Consider the following 16901-nt stretch of genomic DNA (forward strand, 5'->3'; position numbering starts at 1 on the left):
CTGAAGAAACCATTCAAGATCCGCGCGGGGGTGGGGGAAGGCAAAAGGAAATACGTGTAAAGGTTACTTTTAAGTAACTTTTTGTAATCATGGAGTTTGGAAAACGGCGAATTTCGGGTGTATCTTTTAGAGTGATAGAAATAAGTTTTGTAAGCAGGGCCGGTGTACCGACACATTTCGAAACCCTCCCGTTTTGCTACTAGTTGCAGTTTGTGCCGCACAACGTAACCATCTGGGCTCCTGCTCAGGACTTGCTGCCGCCTGATCCATGGGGTTGCGACTCAGGAGGGACAGGGTTTGTGGTCAAAAACACTCACGTTCTGCTTCCTCCTGCCTAATGTGCCAAATTGACCTATTGCAGGGTTCTGGGGGTTTCTGCGTTTTAATTTTATTTTAAATAAAGCGTTTTAAGCATGTTAAAAAACTTATATACTTTATATACAACAATAGTTTAGTTATATATTATAGCCATAAAAAGAGACCTTCTAAAAATATTAAAATGTATTACTGGCATGCGAAACCTTGAATCAGAGAGACTAAATGAAGACTCGGCACAGCTCTTCTGAAAGGTTGCCGAACCCTGATCTATTGGACGCTTGAGGCATGCTCTTTCACTTTTTTGTGTGTGAATATATGAAAAGGGAGGTAAGGTTTGGGGGTACAGAGCACTCCCCTGACCCCAAGGTAATAACCAGAGTGGCCCCATTCATTTTTTTCAATGGCTTCCTCCTTGATTATTTCCAATGACTTGGCTGCCTACGCACCTGTCACTGGTCCGGGGATGGTTGTGCATGTGTCACTGGTCCAGGGTTGGCTGTGCCCCTGTCACTGGTCCAGGGATGGTTGCAAATCTGGGGGGATGGGGTTTGTGGTCGAAAACGCTCACGATTTGCTTCCTCCTGGCTAATGTGCCAAATTGACCTATTGGATGAGTGAGGCGCGCACTTCCACTTTTTTGTGTGTGAATACGTGAATAGGGAGGTAAGGTTTGTGGGTACAGCGCACTCCCCTGACCCCAAGGTGGTAACCAGAGTGGCCCCATTCATTTTTTCCACTGGCTTCCTCCGTGATTATTTCCATTGACTTGGCTCCCTATGCACCTGTCACTGGTCCAGGGATGGTTGCAAATCTGGAGGGATGGGGTTTGTGGTCGAAAACGCTCACGATTTGCTTCCTCCTGGCTAATGTGCCAAATTGACCTATTGGATGATTGAGGTGCACACTTCCACTCATTTGTGTGTGAATACGTGAAAAGGGGAGGTAAGGTTTGTGGGTACAGAGCACGCAGGGGAAATAGCAGGGGTGGGGAGGCCACACATGATGGCAGCCCCCCACCCCGGTGTGACGAGCTGGGAATGTTCTTAATGTTTTCTCTGAATACTCTGTTTGTGCCTCAGTGTCCCCTATGCAGTTCTAAAGTATCTAGGTGGTGGATCAGGGTATGTGATTGCTACAGAGCAAAGGGCCAGTGCACCTAAATGCCTGGCACTCTGTCTCCTAGCAACTGATGGCCTGGGCCCTCCTCTGCAAAGGTGCCAGCTGAAGGTGTTGGAGACAAAGAGGTCAGGTGACCTGCTGGCCCAGGAAAAGAGCTGAGCAGAGAGGAGGGGCTGGAGGGGGTTTGGGAGTCTGGAGCTGGCTGGGGATGAGGAGGGAAGTGCAGATGGGGGTCTGGCTCACTGCTCCCAGAATGGACCCGGCTGTGGGGTCTTGTTCGCGGTACCTACAAGCTCTGTTTTAGACCGTGTTCCTGTCACCGAATAAACGTCTGTTTTACTGGCTGGCTGAGAGTCATGTCTGACTGTGAAGTGGGGGGGCAGGACCCTGTGGCTTCCCCTGGACTCCGCTGGGGTGGGATCGCTGTGGGAAGCACATGGAGGGGCAGAGGATGCTGAATGCACTAAGGAGAGACCCAGGAGATGAAGATGTGTGAGCTTCTTGCCCTGAAAAAGTCTGCTCCAAGGGAGAGGAGGCTCCCCAAAGTCCTGACTGGCTTGGTGGGGAGCAGTTCCAGAGCATCGCCCAGGGACTCTGTGCCATTTTTCAAACCTATTCCCTAATTTTTGCTCTTAAAAAAACCCCAAAACCTTGTTTACTATGTTCTCTCCTCCCTCTCTTTTTCTCCTCCCCAACCCTAGTGCAAAAAAAAATCTCCACTTAAAAATACATTTCCAAACACTTTCAAAGTGCAAACAAAATTGCATTAATGTATAAAGGTGTTAAATAAAGCTTAATTTGGGGGCCTTAGCTTTAAAAGTTAAGAATACTTATTTTATTTTGGAGTGGAAAGAAGGCAAAGTTGCTATTATTTTCATTTAAAAAAATGAAAAATAAATACTGGGAAGATCATTCCTCTTCTGCAATCAATGGATTCAAAAAATCTCCAAATCTGATGGGGGAGGAGCATTGAGGAGCTTCTCTGCAGCACATTCACTTGAGGGAGGAGGGGAGGAAGTTTGCAGGATGAATCTGAAAAATATCGAGTTTGAAAAGCACACCTGCAGAACATGTGCAGGAAAAAATAAAGTTGCTGCAGAACCCCAGGCTTGAGCTGCCTGAGCCTGAGCCACTGAAGTCAACAAACTTTGCCAAAATGCCTTTGATTTAAGTGGGGGGCACGATGCCTTTGATTGGTTAATTTTTTTCCATGCCCCTTCTCCCTGCAAAATAATCCAGAGAAAGAGACAATAGCTTCCCACACACAGAGACCAGACACCCCGGGCCGCAATGAAATCAGTCAAAGAAAGGGGGAATGAGACACAGCAGGCACCAGACACCCCCTCCTAAAAGAATTCAAAGGTATCAGGAAGGGAATCCCTTCTGGCACCAGACATACACACAAACCTCCAGCAAAAACCTGTTGTGGAGTTGAGCCAGCATAGATCTGCAGCCCATTCACTTGCCACCCGATACCCACCACAGGGGAGGCGAGTGGGCTTTCTGGACCTGAGAGAGTCCCTAGGAGCATGTGCAGTGACTGTGTTGCAGAGTGAGTGTGCTGCGGGGGGAGAGGAGGGATCCCTCCCCTGGAGCTTGCTGCTGCTGATAATGGGGTGGGGGGAGGGGGAGTCCTCTCTGGTCCTAGCCCTGGGGCAGCCTGTCTGCATCCCAAGTTACTTATCCCCAGCCCTGCCCCACCCCAGACCCTGCACCCCCAGCACCCCAACCCTGAGCACCCTCCTGCACTGTGAACCCCTCATCCCCAGCCCCACCCCAGAGCCCTCACCTGAGGGGAAAAATGTGCAACTTAAATGTGGTGGTCAGTTTGGAGTATCATTGTGTTTAGCACAATACTTGATTATTTTACACCCCTTTAAAGTATATAACTAGTTGTATACAGGTGTTACAAAGTGGGAATGTTCTTAATGTTTTCTCTGAATACTGTGTGGGTGCCTCAGTTTCCCCTATGCATTTCTCAAGGATCTAGATGGTGGGATAAGGGGTGTGATTGTTGTAGAGCCCTAGAGGGCCAGTGTGATGCTGTCTGCACAGAGAATGGCCGAAACCCTGTCTCCGGGCACCTGATGGCCTGGGCCACTCTCCTGCAAGCTGCCAATTGAAGGTGTTGGAGAACAAAGAGATCAGGTGGCCTCCTAATGCCTGGAAAAGAGAGAGAGGCCAGAGGAGGGAGTGTCAGTGCCTGTGCGGACTTCCGGGAAGTGCATGGTGTGGAAGGGGATGCTGTGATGCTTTGGAACTACTCCATACAAAGCCAGTCAGGACTCTGGGGGAGCCTCCTCTCTCTGAGCGTACTGTCTCCAGGGCAAGAAGCTTACACCTTCCTGGGTCTGACCTCGGAGCATTCAGCCCTTTCCACACCGTGCACTTTCTGCAGCGAGTGTGCCCAGGCAGGTCCTGGGGCAACCAGAGGTCCCTGCACCCCAACTCTGCACTCAGACGTGACTCTCAGCCAGCCGGTAAAATAGAGGGTTGGTTAGACTACAGGAACACAGTTTAAACAGAGCTTGTAGGTACAGAAAATGACCCCTCAGTCAGATCCATCTTGGAGGGTGGGGATCCTAGACCCAAGTTCTGGGCCTCTCCCCATTTCCCCAGCCAGCTCCAAACTGACACTCCCTCCTCTAGCCTTTGTATCTCTTCTAGACAAGGAGGCCACCTGATCTCTTTGTCCCCAACACCTTCAGTTGGCACCTTGCAGGGGAAACTGAGGCACCCACACAGTATTCAGAGAAAACATTAAGAACATTCCCAACTTGGCACAACAGGTGTAACAAAATTTAATACCGTATATTGAAGCAGGCAAGTGCTGCGTCTCACTTTCCACTTTTAATTGACCCTTGTAATCTTGTGGTTCCGATGTGTTGTAGCTTCATTTTATATTGGCTTACAGGGCGAGAGCGGGGGGATGGACCACCATTTTGGGCACCACCAAAAATTATACAAACCTGCCGCCTATGGGATTAGAGTCATTATCGACTTTACAATGGTGCCGTGGCACCAGGGCCACCCTGCATCTCACTGCAGACACGGTGCTCAGAATTAAGCAATGTTCTCAGGGCTATTGTACTCAGTACTAGTTTTCAGTTGCCAGCTACATGCTTCAGCCAGGCCACTTTCTCACTAGGCTATATCCTGAATATTGTGACTGGGAATGAGGCGGGGGCAGGGAGTGTAGCGGATGCAAATTCGAGGTGAATATTATCTTGTCAATACTGTCCTGGGTTTATGATGCTTTATGCCATGGACTGAAGCAAAGTGGCTGGTGACTAACCAGGAATCTGGTTAATAATTATCTAAATTCAGCTTTCTTCTTTCTCTCTCTGTGAATTATCACTAATTCAAAATAGTAGTGTGCAAGTTGACTGGATAATGGTAATAGAATAATCTCTTGTTAAAACATTGTAAACCATACTACCTGGTTTTTATATTAAAGACCTACTATACATAATACAATAAATCTGACAAACAAAACCTAGGAAAATTTTATTCTTTCTGCGTCTTATTTACAGTTTTACAGTAATCTCTTGCTTCAGAATGCCTCAAGGGTCACCCATACAGTTTGCAATAGGAATCAACATGTAGCTTGGCGGCTGACTCTTTACTGATTCCTGAACAGCTGGTAACTCAATATTAATCTGACATAGATACTATATGCAGAAGCACAACTCTGTATATATGGGGAGGGGGTGATTATTGACCTTTGTGCATATGTAATAATAGTTTTTGGTGTTTGTAAGACAAGGTATAATAATGAACTTTGTAAAAGTTCCTGTTTGGTGTGAGAGATGTTACTTATACCTAAATGCACTCCCCTTCCCCACACCCAGCCCTATGCATGCTGGCTAGGGAATATCACTACTGTAGTGTCAGCTTTTAACAGAGCTTCACATGCAGAGCCGTCACTAGGGATTTTTGGCACATAAGGCAAGGAACAGAGGCAGCATGTCCGGCTCTTCCCTATTAGAGGGAAGGATCCACCAACGAATTTCTGCAAAAGAACCGTATCATAGAATCTCAGGGTTGGAAGGGACCTCAGGAGGTCATCTAGTCCAACCCCCAAATGCGCCGCCCCTCTCCATTGAAGACGACCAGCGGCATTTCGGCAACGAGTACCACAGTCCCTCTCAGAGGGAAGGACTTGCTGCCGAATTGCTGCTGAAGGAGAGACTTTCTGAGCCCCTCACTTTCCGTGCCCGAGGCAAGTGCCTCACTCTTCATGCCTGAGGCAAGTGCCTCACTCTCCTTGCCCTCGTTACGGCAATGTTCACATGCACCACTTCTAGTATTACGGTAAGTTAAAACAAGCTACAGTACATTGGGACATTAATGCTCTATTACAGTGTTTGCAGTAGCATATTAAAAGCTATAACACTGAACAGACTAGTTAGGGCCGGCTTTAGGAAGTTTGGGGCCCACCCAATTCAAACATTTTCGGCGGGGCCCCGGCAGGGATGACTTTAAAAAAAAGGAAAAAAAAGGTGGGAAAAAAAAGCCTTTCCTTTCTTAGCAACCGGTTCCCTATGAAAAGTTCTGATTTAAGGGATGTGCCAGAATGTGTATTTCTGGTACCAATAGGGTTACTATATTTCCAGATTTAAAAAATCCTCCCGGACAGCAATTTAAAAACCAAAAAGTCTGACATGTCCAGGAAAATATGGCTGTATGTTAACACTACCTACAGTTCTTTTTTAAAAAGATGGGACTGAACTAGAAATGAACTCCGCTTCACATGTGTGGGTCCCTGCCGCTTCCTGGGAGTGTGCTAGGGTGACCAGATGTCCCGATTTTATAGAGACAGTCCCAATCTGGGGGTCTTTTTCTTATATAGGATCCTATTAACCTCCACATGGGGCTGGCTGCAGGCAGGGCAAGGGGTGCAGCAATGGCTGGAGACAGGGGTGTGTGGGGTGGGGTGGGGTGGGCTGTCTGGCTTCAAGCAGGGCCATAGGGGGGTGTGGCATAGATTGGCAGTGCTGAAGACAGAGGAGTGCAGGAATGGCTGGCTTCAGGCAGCGGGGGTGCAGCAGGGGTTGGCTGGAGACAGGGCACGGGGTGCAGGTACAGGGGGTACAGACCACCCGGTATGGTAAGTGCTCCCTCCTCCTCCTCCCTCCCCCACCAGAGTATTTGCAAAGGAGTTTGGTTTTGGAGAAATTGACGCTAATGAATACATCAAAATTTCTGTTTACAGTTTTGGTCACACTGTAACCATCACTTCACAATATTTCATTAATTTTCAGAGAGCGGGGAGGACTACTGCTTACACTGCAATTATATAACTTGCAAAAAAATAAAAACCTAAAGATGGAACGATGGTAAGGAAAAATGATATCATATATTTGAGCAGATAAGTAAGGAGAAGACAGTACAAGGACAAAGCTCCTGGCTGAAGACAGAGCCAGTTGCATATTATCCAAAAGTAATTACCTGCCTAAGGATCATGATTTTTGTAACAATTCCACGGTAGCAAGGATTTCCACTGATGATGGTAGTCAGATCTTGAATAACGATAATACATTGAAGGAATATTATTTTGTATCCTTTACATTAGTTGAAGTTATCTGTACAGTTATTAGTTGTGTGATTTCACGCTCTCATTTATAACTTATGAAAGGTGCAGTGTGACTCTTGCAAGAGGTGGGCACACGTAGCCTGCCTTCCAGAGGGAATCAGTGAAGAAAGAATACAAATGCGACACGTGTGCATAGTTCACCTATTTAACTAAAATGTACATTGTGGAACGATTTTGTTAAAAGCAGTATTTTTGTTCAGACAACACTTGTGAAATGTAAACAAGAAGCAGAGAAGTGTTACCTTGCATTACATGTCAGAAAAGGAAAAAGTGTTAATAACTATCTCTGAATATGTTCAGATTGTTTTGTGTAGAACCAGTTGAAGTGAAACGTACAATGTTCTTGTTTCTATATCTTGTTAGAGTAGGGAAGATTTTCTGTTTTGAAAAATTCCTCTCTATAGTTGTGTCCACATCTTCAATGGAGATTTCACAATGGTAACAAATTATGACAGAGCCTCACTCATCCACAGAAGTTTGCTACCTCTGAACTTTCTCATGCTGCACTCTCAGGCTGATGCCCTGTGCCATACATAGCAGCTTGTGCCAGAGGCACCCCCTCAGTCAGAGCCGGCTCCAGGCACCAGCCCAGCAAGCAGGTGCTTGGGGCAGCCAAGGGGAGGGGGTGGAACGTCCGACGCTTTGGCAGCAGGTCCCTCATTCCCTCTCGGAGTGAAAAACCAGCTGCCGAATTGATCCAAATATCTGACACTGCGGAAGAAGACTGCACCTTGACTGTCTATATAATGAACAGTCCCTGAGCAAAAGGTGCTCAGACTCTTTTTTAAAAGACACATGTGCCAAAGCGGCAGCGGTAGAGCTGATCGCGATCACAGGTTTTTTTTGTTTATTTGTTTGTTTGTTTTTTTGCTGCTTAGGGCGGCAAAAATCCTGGAGCCAGCCCCGCCCTCGGTCATACTTTGCTAACCTGGACCAGAAGCGTTGCATGGTTTTTGTTCGTTTCATTGTCAGTATAGTCCATTCTATGCACTTATAGCTGTTTCTTATTACATTTACTGTTGCTCATACATGTTCTGGGCAGGTAGCCCCATTTTCCATACTGGAGTTCAGGTGTCCCTCAGGGCAGCTGAGGCAAAGGATGGCTTGGGCTCTAAAAATGTGTGAAGTTTCTTTATGGAACTTTGGCAGGAACGAGGCCAACAGACATTTGGAACCAGTTCCAACTGTCTCCTAGAGAGCTACCTACCTCACAACTTTGGCACATGCGTCTTTAAAAACAAGAGTCTGAGCACCTTTTGCTCGGGGGCTGTTCATTATATAGACAATGAAGGTGCAGTCTTCTTCCGCAGTGTCAGATACTTGGATCAAGACCACAGGACCATGCCATCAGATCAGGATCACCAGCATCTGTAAAGACATTAAAGACTGTTAACATCCAGTCACTTATCTTAAACATTGTGGTGTTCCTGAGTTCCAAGATCCTACCTTTGTGTAAGCAGGAAAATGGTCCTGCTATTGTGGGGAACTTTTCTGGCTCCTGCACTACCCCGGTGAAGTGGGCTAGCGAAAGGATCCGAGTCCTCGCTCCCACTTCCTTTACCCAGAGGCTTCCCTGCCCATGAAGTCTCCCCTTCCACTCTCCTGTCTGGCAGAGTCCTCGTAACCCCAACAAGGCTGAGCCCCCAGAATTCCAGGGGGCTCGACCCCCAACCCTGCTGTGGTCACCCGGACAGGGGTGAGGATGTCCCCACTCCGAGGTAATCTCGCTGCACTGGGCACCTCCCTGACCCACTGATCATTTCATACAATTTAAAGCAAATACAAGTTGTTTAATTAACAATTAATTAAAAAAAAAGAATAAGAAAAATGGGAAAGGTTAAAGGAAAACACGTCGCCCTGCTCTGTGGCAGGGAACACCACAAACAGTGTCTCTGGACATCAGGGCAGTTCAGTCTGTTCCTTGTAGGTCTCAGGCCTCCTTCTCGGGCCCTGGCTGTGCTGCAGGGACGCTGCGGGTTAGACACTTGGAATGGTGGTGGCCACACACCTATGGGCTTTGGGTGGTGGGACCCTTCTTCCCAGCGTCAGCCCCCCGTAGGGTTAAGATCCCCCTCCCAGTCAGGCCTGCAAGGACCCTTGGCTGGGGGTGTCTTTCTGCACTGGGCCCTTTGCCCAGGGTCCCCCCTTGGCTGGCCTCAGTTGCTCGCTGCAGCTCTGCTCCCAGCACAGGATCTGCTCTCCCTGGGCTGTGTCTGGCTCTGCTCCCAGCTCTGACCTGCTCCCTGGGCTGCTTTTCTGGCCCCTCTGGCTCTGGCCCAGCTCTGCTCCCAGTTCAGCTTGGGGCCCTGCTCTCTCCTTAGCTCAGCCCCCCCTCTGTCTGACCCAGGCAGCTCCAGCTCACATGGAGGATGGGACCTTCCTGGTCTTCTGATTCCCTGATTAGCCTTCCCACCCTGTCAATCAGGCTGACCTGGAGCACTGGTCTCTCCCCATTGTTCCTGAGGACTGTCAGTCCCAGGGTCCCAACCTTCCATCGACCCTCCCCATTTTAGGGCTGGGAGCTAGCAACGAAAATATCCCCACTGACTGTCAGTAAGGGGGAAACAGTCCCCTTACATTTGGGACCAGTCACCAGGATCCAGAGGACTATCACCCAGGGTCCCACTACGTCAGCTTCCAGATCCCGAGAGACTGTGGATCACCTGTGACGACAACTGAATCTTAAAATCACTCCTCCTGGTTAAGAAAACCTGGAGACAGTAAAGTATTTTGGGGGTATTCTTTAGTTCTCTTTTGTTCAGTTGTTGCCAAGGTTCCAGTTAGTTAGGGCCTGAGTTTTTTATAGTTCATGATTTTTTCCTTTTCCCATTGTTAGAGAAATTATTTTTGCAAACAGATTTATTTATCTCTTTTGTACATTACACCACACAAGAGAGGTGGGAGGCACGTCAACTTCTATCTAACACCTGGTCATAGATCCAGAGAGGTGAAAAGATCTGTTCATGAAATCAGAATTGTAGCTGGCTTATTTACTCTTGAGTTAACAGGACAGGCAAAAGTTGAGAGGACGAACTGGAGGCACACAAGGTGATGTAACTTGAAATCATTTCCCTGTACTTTTCTTCAGAATCCCAAATTATAAAATGTCTGGATTTCCCTGGTTTCAGAGTAGCAGATGTCTTAGTCTTGTGGAGGCCAAGAATTAATTAATAAAGGTTTGAAGGGATCTTAATGTATGTTAGCTAATTAGCAGAGGTTAAGCTGTTACCCTGTATCTGGTGCAGAGTGAATTGTGTGAAAAGTCGTTACGACCTTGTGAATTGCAGTCTTGTTTTCTGTTCTGGTATTGCAGACAAATAAGATAATGAATAGGCTTATGTATAAACAAATGCAAATGTTTACTTTTACTGTCTGCAAGTTTGCTAGCCACTGTCTGTTAAGAAGGTATAAAGATTGTTATGATTGTTTTACTAATTGAGAGAGATCTGTTCAGGACAAGGGGCAACCCAGTTCCTGACACTCTCTCCCTCTTGTGTTCACTAGAGTATTATAATAAAGTATTTGTTTTTGCTGCACCTAAACATAAGCGAGAACTGAGTTTTTCTTCGACAATTTGGGGGCTCGTCCGGGATGGCAACGCCCACGGACACACAGACGGCTGCTACGGATCGTTCCCCTTCGAACCCCATGGCGCCACAATAGAGGTAAGAGACCTTTTGAAATCTCTATTGGGGTATCGGAGGAGGACTGTCTGTGGGGGACGTCTGTTTCTGTTGGGCTCACGCCATCTGAACTTTTTGACTGTGCAGCAGGATCAAATGCAGAGTGGTATTGGGGAGAGGCCCCAAGAAGGTTAGTTATAGCAGTACTGGGAACTGCTGAGTTGGCCAACAGGTAATGCATAAGGTAATGCATTAGAATGCACCGGTGCTGAGGGGTTTTTACCGCCTCAAGAGGGGTTGTCATACCGCCTCATGGTATTGGTCCGGACCAGGTAATGATGCATCTTGGTTAAAAAAAAATAAAAAATAAAATAAAAAAGAAAAAAAATTTTAAAAAGGTTAAAAAAGGGTTAAATAGAGGAAAAGAGGCCTTGGTGTGTGTGTGTGTGTGTATACCTGTGTGAGTGTTCGTTGCTGGAAGACGCCCAGATTGCCCTGTGAAGCGATTGCTAATGATCAGGAGTAGTCTAACGCAAGCCCAGTAACTAGTGGATCTTTAGGAGATCCGACCCACGGTGGGCTGACTCAGCTTGGCATAGTCCGGCGAGGAAGCTGCCTGGGTCTAGGAGTGTGTGAACCCATTTTCCCTCCTTTCCCTTCTGTGTGGGCTACTGACAATCTGATCGTCTCCCTGGATGCAATTAGAGTATGCGGGTTTATCTCCCGGAAATGGAGTCTTTAGCCGACGCTCTTTGCTGAAAGGAGATGTACGAGGGTCGTAGTCTTTCTTGTGAGTCTCTCCTGTACGTGAGTGCCCTGTAGGGAGGGATTCTTAGATTCTGGTCCGCTAGCGCGGACAGGGACCCCTTCAGTTGGTGTGACTGGAACATGGGGGGGAACAGTCTAAACTTTCCACTTTACCCCCTAAGGGTACCCCAGCATATTACATGTACGTACATTATGGTCCTAAAACCTGCAGGTATTTAAATGATTGGAATCTGTACACGCGTGAAAATTCATTTAAACAATGCCCATTAGAAGGTACCTTTGAGTTAGATAAACTTACATGCCTCCGTGAAGCCCTTAAATCACACACCTCTGCTGCGCAGTGCGAGCAGTTTCTGTCTTGGTGGGAGGAAGCAACAAAGAGACTCCATGAGTCTCGGGTGCGGAGTCTGAAGGACTCCCAGGAGAAATTAAAAACTGAAGTACAAGATTTAAAACTTAAATGTCAGACATCCAAATGTCTTCCTGCTTCAGTGCAGCCCTCTGCTTCTCTTTATCCTCAATTAGTTAAACCTGAAAGTGAGGAGGAGACTACAGAAGATATAGTGGATTTTTTTAGCAGCATTCCACAGCCGCAGCAGGCTTCCCCCTCGGCCCCCCCTTCTCGGGCTGTGCAGGCAGTAATTGTTTCGTCGCCGCAATTATCAACTGCACAAGTTGTTCATTCTCCTTCTTCGGAAGAATTATCTTCTTCCCTACTGACTGACACTAGTAGTCCGGTTAACCCTGCTTCTGCTGATAACCATGCCGGCTACTTTCTTAGAAGCACGACACAGGCACTCCAGGCTCCTTTAAGGGACTTGCCTGGAGCTGGAGCGATAGGGGGGTTAATTAAGGTACATGCCCCGTGGACACCTGGAGATCTTAGAAACTTGGTGAAAGAATTTCCTAAAATCAGGGAGGAGCCAGTAAAGTTTAGAGAAGAGCTCCAGACAGTGATTCAGTGCTATAATCCATCTTGGGCAGATATTAATCAACTTTTACGAGCTGTACTGCCCGCCGAAGTACAGCAACGCCTTAACAGACAGGCGGCTTGGCCTGATGCCGACCCTGGTATTGGGGATGCTTTGACAGAGGCTAGGAATCGTCTCTTGACCTCTATTTCAGAAGTTTGTCCTAAGAAAACAGATTGGACCAAGATTGCAAATTGTAAACAAAATACGGGAGAATCCCCTGCTGATTATCTTGATAGACTGACTAAGGTCTTTGAACAGCATTCGGGAATTACTGATCCAGCTGATAATGCCAGGGAAGCGGTGGGAGCTGCTTTTGTTCAGGGACTCTTGCCGAAAGTTCAGCAACCATTGAGAACTATTTGTATTGGCTGGCAAACTAAACCCCTTTCAGAATTGGTGACAGTTGCAAATCATTGTACAGCTTGCATAGACCAGAAGAAAGAAACCAGTGAAACAAAACTTATGGCTTTACAGTTACAAACTTATCAGAATAGGGGTCGTGGGGGACTGAGAAGAGGACGGGGACGAGGTCGTGGGAGAGGTATGGGACGAGGTTCCTCATATCCTGCCCAGAATCCTGCCCCGACTGGGAGCACTGCATGCCACTTGTGTGGTCAGGAGGGACACTGGAGAAATGAGTGTCCAAATCGATTTGCTCAAAATCCTACTCAGTTCCCCAATCCTGAAGCGCCTGTTTTCTCCCCACAAGGAACCCCTTACTAGGACAGCCTGAGGGAACGTAACTGCATCATGAATCCTTTAATTTCTATTAATCGAGAAGGCCCGTTTGTTGATTGTAATATTGCTGGTAAATCTGTTACTTGTCTTGTAGACACTGGGGCTAGTAGGTCTGCTCTGAGATCCTCGGAGTTTCCCTCTGTTCCTTTGTCCGCTTTGTCTGTTAATGCTGTGGGCATTTCAAACTGTCCTGTTTCGCATCCTGTCTCAGTACCCCTTGACATTTGTCTTGGCCCTCTAGAAGATAAACATTCCTTTCTACTCAGTTCTACTTCTCCTGTGAATTTGCTGGGAAGAGATCTGTTGTGTAAATTAGGTTGTACCATCTACTGTACACCAGATGGCGTATTCTTACAGGTTCCTGATGAGAATACTAACCTGGTGTTGGCTACACTCCATATATCCGAGCCAGCTGCATCGAAGTCTCCACTCAGCCCTGACCTTGTGCATTTGTTGTCACAAGTGCCCCCCCATCTCTGGTCTCGTCATGCAAATGAAGTGGGACAGATTAGAACAGCCGAGCTGGTTAAAATTCTTGTGGACCCTGCTAAGCTTTTGCCAAGGATTCCACAGTACCCACTGCGTCCTGAAGCAGTGGCAGGCATAGCTCCGGTTATAGAATCTTTATTGCAACAGAGTATTATTGTTCCCACTATTAGTTCTTGTAATACTCCTATCTTTCCTGTAAAGAAGCCAGGAAGGAATACCTATCGGTTTGTTCAAGACCTTCGCGCTATTAATGCTGTGGTTTTGCCTTCTTTTCCAGTGGTTCCAAATCCAGCTACAATTTTTTCTTGTATTCCACCGTCAGCCACTTATTTCTCTGTTGTAGATTTGTGTTCAGCCTTTTTTTCCATTCCAATTCACCCAGATAGTCAGTATTTGTTTGCCTTTACTTATAAAGGATGTCAGTATACCTGGACCAGGTTACCCCAAGGGTATACTGAATCTCCCTCCCTGTTTTCTCAGATCCTGAAGAAGGATCTGGATGATGTGGTTTTCCCTGGAAAATCAGTACTTATACAATATGTGGATGACCTTTTACTGGCGTCTTTCTCTTTTGACTCTTCTAAAACTGATACTCTGACTCTTTTAACTGCTTTAGCTGCCAAAGGTCACAAAGCATCCCGAGAAAAACTCCAACTGTGTCAACCCAAGGTTCATTATCTTGGTCATGATATTTCTCATGGCAAGCGTCATTTATCAGACTCTCGTATTTCAGCTATTTTAAATATGCCTAGGCCTAGTACTGTTTCTCAAATGCGTACTTTTCTGGGCATGACTGGATATTGCAGGCAGTGGATTTTAGGTTATGCAACAGTGATTAAACCCTTACAGGATCTGACTAAGTCTGGTACCCCTGAACCTCTTCCTTGGCCCCCAGAGGCTGAGAGTGCTTTTGTTGCTATTAAACAGAGACTATCTACTGCTCCGGCCCTGGGACTTCCTGATTATACTAAACCATTTACTCTTTTCTGTCATGAGCGTAATGGGTTTGCTTTGGCTGTACTAACGCAAAAGCACGGGGACAAACACCGTCCAATTGCCTACTACAGTACTGCCTTAGACGCTGTGGCGGTAGGATTTTCCCCTTGTTTACGGGCTGTAGCGGCAACGGCCCTTTCTGTTCAGTTATCTGCATCTATTGTATTGGGTTCTCCTTTGAGTGTGTGTGTTCCGCATGCTGTGGCTGCACTCTTGTTGAAATCTAGGACGCAGCATTTATCCGCTTCTCGTCTTATCAAATATGAACTGGTTTTGCTTTCTTCCTCTCATATTACTTTGGCTCGTTGCCCTGTTCTTAATCCAGTCTCTTTGTTGCCTGGGCCTGAAGATGGAACCCCACATGATTGTGTGTTTGTAACGTCTGTTCTTACTCGTCCTAGAGATGATTTACTGGATGTGCCTTTGCAGAATCCTGATCTCCTTTATTTTGTGGATGGCTCGTGCTTGCGAGATTCTAAGGGTACATTAGTTGCTGGTTATGCTGTCTGCACTACCTGTGCTGTTGTTGAAAGTGCTTTCCTTTCTTCAGTGTTTTCCTCTCAAGTAGCTGAACTGGTGGCTTTGACTCGAGCTTGTGTTCTGGCTAGAGATCAAACGGTCACTATCTATACAGATTCTCGTTATGCTTTTGGAGTGGTTCATGATTTTGGATTGCTTTGGAAATATAGAGGCTTCCTTACATCCACTGGTTCTCCTATTAAGAATGGTTTTTATGTTTCTGCTCTTTTGGATGCTCTTTTGTTGCCTAAAGCTATAGCTGTTGTTAAATGTACTGCTCACAAGACCCCTCATGATGAAGTTACCCGTGGGAATGCTCTAGCTGACTCTGCAGCTAGGACAGCGGCTCTTTCTGCACCTCAGGCTGTACATTCCTGTGTACTGATAGAGCAGCCTTCACTGGCCTCCCTTGACGATCTGGCTAAGATCCAGGAGGCAGCATTAAGAACTGAGAAGCACTCTTGGAGTGCTGCTGGCTGCATTTTACATTCTGATAATCTTTGGCGTGCCCCGGATGGTCGCCTGGTGGCACCAAAGATGTTATTGCCCTATCTTGCTCGCATATACCATGGGATGGCACACGTGAGCAAAGGGGGGATGGTTGCTGCAGTTGCCCGAGATTGGTTTGCACCCATTTTCCCTTCTGTTGCCCATTCCTACTGTCAACACTGTGTGATTTGTCAACAACACAACATTGGTAAAGCTGTTAAAGCTATGCGAGCAGCCCACCCTCCTCCTTGGGGACCTTTTGTAAATATTCAGATTGATTTTATTCAAATGTCTAAATGTTGTGGTTATGAATATGTATTGGTTTTAGTTGATGTATTTACCAATTGGGTTGAAGCTTTTCCCTGCAGGAAGGCAGATGCCAGGACTGTTGTGAAACTTCTGCTTAAGGATTTTGTCCCTCGTTTTGGCATTCCTGTGAGTATCAACAGTGATCGTGGAACTCACTTTACTGGACAGATTGTAAAGGAGTTATGTACAACTTTGCAGATCCAACACAACCTTCACTGCCCTCATCACCCACAATCTGCTGGGACAGTGGAACGCCAGAACGGGATTTTAAAAAATAAACTGGCCAAGATTTGTGCTGAAACGAACTTAAAGTGGCCAGATGCCCTTCCATTGGCACTGATGAGTATGAGAGCCATTCCCAATCGAAAGACTGGACTCAGCCCTCATGAGATTTTGACGGGGCGCCCAATGCGACTACCAACTGCACCCCCACTGACCTTAGCTCAGATGGACATTCATTTGATGGATGACATAATGCTTAAGTATTGTCAGGCACTAATGAAATGTGTTAAGTCTTTTTATACACAGGTGAAGGAAGCCTTACCGAAGGATCCTGTGCAACCTTGCCACTCGTTGGAACCGGGAGACTGGGTCTACATAAAGGTCCATCAACGAAAGACTGCCCTGGCTCCACGCTGGAAAGGCCCTTTCCAAGTCCTGTTGACTACCAACACTGCTGTGAAGTGTCAAGGACTACCTGCCTGGACCCATGCATCGCACTGCAAAAAGACCCCTCCACCTCGGGAGGCCACACCTACTGATGATCAACGTGCTCCTTCTTCTAGCCCTGCTGTTCCTGCTGGACAGCGGAAGAAGAGGACAAGGTGACGTACTGGTGACCTCTCCCTTGTCCTCTGACGGACCTACTGTGCCTTTGGATTTTTCTAAAGGTATTCCCACATTACAACCCTCTTCCCTTTATCATGCTAGAGCACGATTGTTTTTGGGGAAGAGGAGAAGATA

The sequence above is a fragment of the Mauremys mutica genome, unplaced genomic scaffold (genome assembly GCF_020497125.1).
Source record: "Mauremys mutica isolate MM-2020 ecotype Southern unplaced genomic scaffold, ASM2049712v1 Super-Scaffold_2380, whole genome shotgun sequence".
Taxonomy (NCBI): domain Eukaryota; kingdom Metazoa; phylum Chordata; order Testudines; family Geoemydidae; genus Mauremys; species Mauremys mutica.